This window comes from Micropterus salmoides, unplaced genomic scaffold (assembly GCF_014851395.1).
Source record: "Micropterus salmoides isolate LMB-PRFRI ecotype aquatic unplaced genomic scaffold, ASM1485139v1 Ms_hic_scaffold_2, whole genome shotgun sequence".
Classification (NCBI taxonomy): Eukaryota; Metazoa; Chordata; class Actinopteri; order Centrarchiformes; family Centrarchidae; genus Micropterus; species Micropterus salmoides.
This window is the reverse complement of record NW_024041150.1, coordinates 55,057,086-55,063,722: the sequence shown is the minus strand read 5'-3', so window position 1 is coordinate 55,063,722 and position 6,637 is coordinate 55,057,086. Positions and strand designations below refer to the sequence as shown.

Here is a 6,637-nt window from a genome sequence, read left to right as displayed (position 1 = left end):
CAACAACAACTAAAACAACAACAACAACAACAACAACAACAACAACTAAACCAACAACAACAACAACTAAACCTACAACAACAACAACGACAACAACTAAACCTACAACAACAACGACAACAACAACAACTAAACCTACAACAACAACTAAAACAACAACAACAACAACTAAAACAACAACAACAACAACTAAACCTACAACAACAACAACGACAACAACTAAACCGACAACAACAACTACAACAACAACAACTAAACCTACAACAACAACAACAACAACAACAACTAAACCTACAACAACAACAACAACAACAACAACTAAACCTACAACAACAACAACTAAACCGACAACAACTAAACCTACAACAACAACGACAACAACTAAACCAACAACAACAACTGAAAACACCTCAAAATCCGTTACAGCCACAACAACCAAAGATCCTTCAACAAAACAAGGTAGTAACTCATCTTTCTCTTGAGCCTGTCTGTCTCTTTCTCTCTTCATACTAAACTTCCTTATTTTACTTTTTATTAGAGTCATTAGAGTTTTGTTGGCATTTTAATGGCAAAAGACAACTTTTCTTTAATTAAGTCACTTTTTGGAAAGACAAAACTGGCCGTTCATCATAGTATGAAAAAGAAAATAGGAAGTGATAAAAATTATTATTGTTTTATTGATCATTGATTCTCTCTCTCAATTTTCAGTTTTCAATTTCAAAATGGCTTTATTAGCACAACAGAATAATGTTCATACTACCAAAGCAACAGTAATACAATAAAAGAAAACACACCAACAAACATTATGACTATAATAACAATAACGGTATGATGGTTTTATATTTGTGTTCCTCTGGTTGTCTTCAGGTTTTGGCATGTACGTGTATATTTAGCTGCAATTATGTCACATCTTTGTGTTTCACCTAGTAGGTATGGAAGTTTTCCTTTATTATTTTTGGTCTCATATTCAGGATAGGTTTCAGTAATTTGGGAAAGTAGTTTTCTCTTAGATCTTTGTGTTTTTCACATGTTGTGAGGAAGTGTTGTTCATTTTCTATTTCCTGTGATGTACAAAGTGAGCAGATCCTTTCCTCTGAAGGTTTGTCTCTATGGCTAGGTTATGATCACTGAGTCTGTACATGGTCAAGGTTCTCCGTAGTTTGTTTGCTGGGTATGTTAGTGAGGTATTTTGCTAATGTAATGCTTCTGTTTAAGGCCAAATAACACTGGAGTTTGTTCTGATTCTGAGTGTTTTTCTTCCAATGTGTGATGTATTTTTCTTTATGTGTATTTGCTATTCGGTCTAGAGTGATCGTGTGTCTGTTGTCCTGAGGATCTGTGAGGTTCGGGGGAGGGTAGCCTCAAAATTAACTGTTTTAGGGAACTCCAATCTGGCTTTGTCTCCTGGCAGGTCAGGGCTTTGTGGTATTTGGGTTGCTTGATTTTAGATGGTTGTAGAATTTGGTAGCTCTTTTTTGGATTCTGATTATCAGTGGGTATTGGTCTAGTTCTGCTCTGCAGACGTTGTTTGGGGTTTTTCTTTCTACATACAAAATGCTCTTACAGAATTCTGTATGAAAAGATTCAGTGGGTGTTTCTCCCATTTTTCAAAATCTAGACCTGTGAGTGGACCCCATATTTACCTCCCATAAAGGACAATTGTTTGAAAAGATCGATGTGAAAATCTTTAGTCATATCTAAATTAGTATGTAAATTTTATATTTCTTGATGACGTAGGCATTGCTTTGTCCCTCTTTCACAGCCATGTTGAAGTTTCCTGCTGTGCTCATGTTTAAGCCCAGATATGTGTAATTTTTGTGATGCATTGTCATGCAGGATAAGTGTCCTTCTTTATGTCGGGGATAGGAGGACTAAGTCATCTGCACATAGAAGGCATTTAATCTGTGTGTCGTGCAGTGTAAGGCCAGGTGCTGGAGATTTTTCTAGTGTTTTTGCAAATTTGTCAACATGTACGGTATATTGGAGAGAGTTGGACTCAAATTACAACCCTGGCGTAAGCCACGCGCTTGTGAATCATATTCTGCATGTTTATTACCAATTTCCACCAAACATTTGTTATTTGTATAGATTGACTTTATGATGTCATATGTTTTCCCTCCAACACCACTCTCAAGCTGTTTTTAGAATAAACCATCTCTCTCTCTCAGCCGTGGGTGGAGATATTCTCTTATTCAGTCAAAATGTGTTCACACAAAATAAAATACCAAATAAGATGATTTTAATTCTCTTTCCAGATTTGCTGCTCAAGGTGTCTGTTGGAGTTGCCGCCCTGTTAATAGTTGTTATTGTTGTTGCTCTCATCATATGGAAGAAAACTAAAGGTGAGAGCAACCACAGATATTATAAACAAGAAGTTTTGATGAACCTGGATTTTTTATTGTTGAAGCTAAAGTCGACTCTCTTTTGTCTCTTCAGGAAAAAAAACCCAGATGGATGAAAACACTGTGAGTTTTACGGCTGAGTAATCAAATGTTTCTACAGTTATGACAGAGCTGAATCAGCTGCTCTCTGACAGAGTCATCCAAATCTAAACAGCCTTCACAGAGCCAGTGTTTGACCACATGGAAGTAGACTCTGTTTGTTTGTTGTTTTCAGGGACGGAGCTTAAACCCTGCAGTGAGTCCAGAAAGCAGTCAGGACACGGTGAGATCTCACACTACACCCAGGACAAAGTTACACTCACTGTTTTTAGATTTGTTGTTCAAAATGTAGCTCTATGAGACACACAGTGACTCTTGAATCTAAGTTCTTTCTGCAAGAGAAGAAGTGGGGAGTCTGATGATGCAGCTGGACGACACCAGAACAGACCAGAACACAATCAAGTCCACATGTTACTGAGCAGCCATTATGTTGTCTTCTCTGTGTAGGCTGATCCTGAAGATGGTGTTTCCTACGCCTCCATCAGCTACACCAGGAAGACCAACAGTAAAGGCCGGGTAAGCTGTCTGATTGGTTCTAGTGATGATGGCAGTGAATGAAAACACTTCTCTCATTTAATGTTGTGTAATTTCTGTGTTGTGCTGTTTGTCTCTTTTCCAGGTTCTGGGTAAAGATGGTGATGATGAAGATGATGCAGTGACCTACAGCAGCGTGAAAGCTTCCTCTTCTTCTGCTGGAGCCTCAGCTGATCCCAGCGACCTCTACGCCACCGTCAACAAACCAAACAAATAAGAGACCACAGTGTAGTTACAGCTCATATCATTACAGGTAATTTACACTGAGAACTGATAAATGTTTTATTATTTGAATTATTTTATGATAATATATGGGACATTTAGCTTGATGAACTTGCTGTCAGGCACTTTAATGTGCTAGTGCTGTGTTGTAGTTAAACATGTATTAGTTTTTACTCTTATTTCTGTATCAGCTGTTATTGTTTGATATGCAGTCATTTTAACATCTATATCTCTGTTCAGGTTATTTTTCATGTTCCTGTATGAAAGTAATTAAAGCAAACTAAGAGGAAGTGGGACAACGCTCATCTTGACTGAGTCACTTTTGAGAGCCAAATTAACCAGCGTGTAAAACCTCCAGAGCTCTGCTGCTGTTGTTAACCACATTCTCACTGAAACACTTCCTCTTCAGATCTCAAAAAAGAGCTGCAAAGATAAAATGAGGAACCAGCAGATCTCAGAGCAGTAAAATATCATCTTATCTGTGTTCTTCAGCAGCTGCTACAGTATCACCATATTGCACCATGGACATCAGGAGTCAGATTCTGGTCAGAGTCAGATTCAAAACAAGTCGCATTACTGCAAACATATATCTTAACTAACAATCTTCTCACGTTCAACTTCCTCTTCTTCTATTTAGAAGGTGAAACACGTCATTGTCGCAAATGAACTTGATGCTTAGTTTGAACCTAAATTTAGTTTATTTGTAACTGTGTTTCAGAGGAAACTGGCAGTGGTGCAGCCGTTCACACGACTCAGAGACAGACAATATAAAGATCCAAGTTCAGTTTTACTTGATCCAGGCAGGCAGGGTCAGAACACCAGGTAATAATGCTGCATTTGACACATGAAGTTGGATTTTTACGAGTTCCCAGAGAGTGTTAGACGCTTGTCTGCGCTTCCATTACAGCATTTACCATTTACTCCATGGTGAAGGTGTCTGCTGTTGGGTCAGATGTGCGACCAGGCTGGGCCAGTTAAGCCTGGTCCCCACCTTCACCAGCTTTATAAACTTTGTTAAAAAATACTCCATTTTGCTTTCCACTATAGGTTATATAATATAAGTTTGCAGTGAAAAACTTCTCGAGTCGGTGCAAAAGAGTTTATTCCAAAACAGGACAGATAAACCCGTACAACATCCAGCAGGCCGGAGGATGAAGTCAACCCTATGGTCTGCAGACAGCATTATGTATCCCCCTCTGGGCTGGTTTGCCCCCTCCTTTCTTTATGATGAATTTCTTATCCTCTGTTTTTTAGCTACTTACACGTGTTGCTATACCAATTAACAACGTTTCCAGCTTTCATTCATCATTCTGTGTTGTTGACTTTCTATATTTTTATATTACAGGATAAGAAATTCATCATTTACATTTCAACTCAAATCTCACCGTTTTTTCAAAAGTTACGCGTCTATAATTTGACACACAATTATATTTTTTAAAAATCACTACAGGAATAACATATGTTGTGCTGTGCCTTTCATTAATGCTTGGTTTCTTACAGTAATCTTGTTGTTATGCTGGCTGTTTTCTACTTTCTGCTTATCATCATTTGTTCATCCACTCTCTGCCTCAGAAGTTCACCCATTCTGCCATGCAAAGTTAGCAAATGCTCCTTCAGCAAGTTCACTCAAAGCTCACACAGGCTCTAAGCATCAGAGGTTGGAAGTTGGCAATCAGCCCCTTAATCAGTAATTAAACATGTAGTCTTAATATCAGCAGACCGACACCTCGGCAGTTCGTCATGTTATCATAACAGCAGAAGATAACAGTAGACCAAAACATGCACTTGTCACAGCAGAGTTTGAACACCTGCAGCCTCTCCTGCTGTCATAAATCTACAGTAGATAACAGTTGAACAAGGTGTGCAGAGTCTCAGTGTCTACGGTCAATGCTCCCACTCAGGGATCTTAACTTCGTTACTGCATTCATGATTACAGCACTTCTAAGTAGAAAATAAGACACATCTCGGTAATGTACAAAGATTAAGAAGTAAGTAAGGATAATTAATAAACTGACTAATAATGATTAATGATTAATGCTAATTAAGGATAATAAAATGATTAAGAATGATTAATTAAGAATGATTACTACTAATTAAAGATACTAAAATGATCAAAAATGATGACCTGCCCTCTGCTGATCATGCTATTTTCACCAAAAACCTGACTTTGTGGAATAAGCTGGTGTCTTTTGTGCTGCGCGCTAAAGACAAGACATTCTTACTGTGACTATATTGACGTATGTTTTTTAACACAATTTTCACTAATTCTGCTTCTACATTTTTTCTTTAGACAAAGAGAGGAGCACACACACACACACACACACACACACACACACACACATACACAGAGTTTTAGATTCTTACCACTGTGATCTTAACTTTACACTATAAAATAACACTTTAAATGATGACAATTTAGGCTGTAATGATCTAAAATAATTAACAACCCATTACTGCCCCCCCGACCATTTAAATAAATTACATCAACGATAAACTGAAGAGGAGCTGTGCATAAAAACCTAATAAACATAAATACCACTGCTGAAATAGTACAAAAAAGGAGAATTAAATGTTTAAATATTATTGATTTATTTTGTCTGACCAGTAGATCACTTAGGTCTTCTGACCAGAGCTCTCTGGTTGTTCTTCGTGCTCGATTGAAAACAGTAGAAGTATTGGCTCCGACACTGTGGAACGCTCTTTCTTTAGACTTACGTTCCTCAGTCTCTTCACGCCTTTAAAAAGCAGCAGACTCTTTTTTTAAAAGTCACTTTTTCTGTAATAAACCAGACCTTCATCTTTCTCTGACCTTAACCAGCTGCTGCTGGAAGTCAAAGCTGCAGTCATGTTGGGTTAGGGTTAGGGGAATTAATGTATCTCGATGACTCTCATGTGAAATCAGACAACTTCACAGTCTGGGATAGAAAGCCAAAGGCCACGATCGAACTAACACAAAACTGCTACGTAAATCACTGTATTGACATCAGACAACATGTGTTGAAAGTTATAACGTAAATGGTTCACTTTCCAAAGTAAACAATACGTTAGCCCAGCAGCACTTTTCCACACAACTTAGCCTTCGCAGTGCAAAACGAGACTGAGGGAAACGGAGCACTACGGAAGATTAGGAGGTACAGAAGGGATAGTGTGCAGCTAGGATCATTTCCACAGGGAACATTAGCAAAAATAAAGATAAATGAAAAATAACTCAATGAGATAAAATTCACAATTATTCAATAAAAACATTAAATGATAAATAAATTCCACAGATGCAAATTTGAAAATAAGAATCATTAAAGTGCATTTTTAACTCCGTTACACAGACAGTAACTGATGGTGCGTTCAGGGTACGGCTGCAGCTAATGATTATTTTAGTATTCAAAGCTTCTATAGATTATTTCAACGATTCATCGATGCGTCGTTTAAGAAGTACTTTTGCT

General features: G+C 37.7%; 1 long non-coding RNA gene across 1 annotated transcript; it reads left to right on the top strand.

Annotated features, from left to right (window-relative positions):
* Nucleotides 1-333: 333 nt before the first annotated feature.
* LOC119912815 lies at nt 334-2,477 on the top strand. The gene is made up of 3 exons (XR_005446266.1): nt 334-459; nt 2,256-2,342; nt 2,437-2,477. It is a non-coding gene; the product is annotated as an uncharacterized LOC119912815 (long non-coding RNA).
* The last annotated feature ends 4,160 nt before the right edge of the window (nt 2,478-6,637 follow it).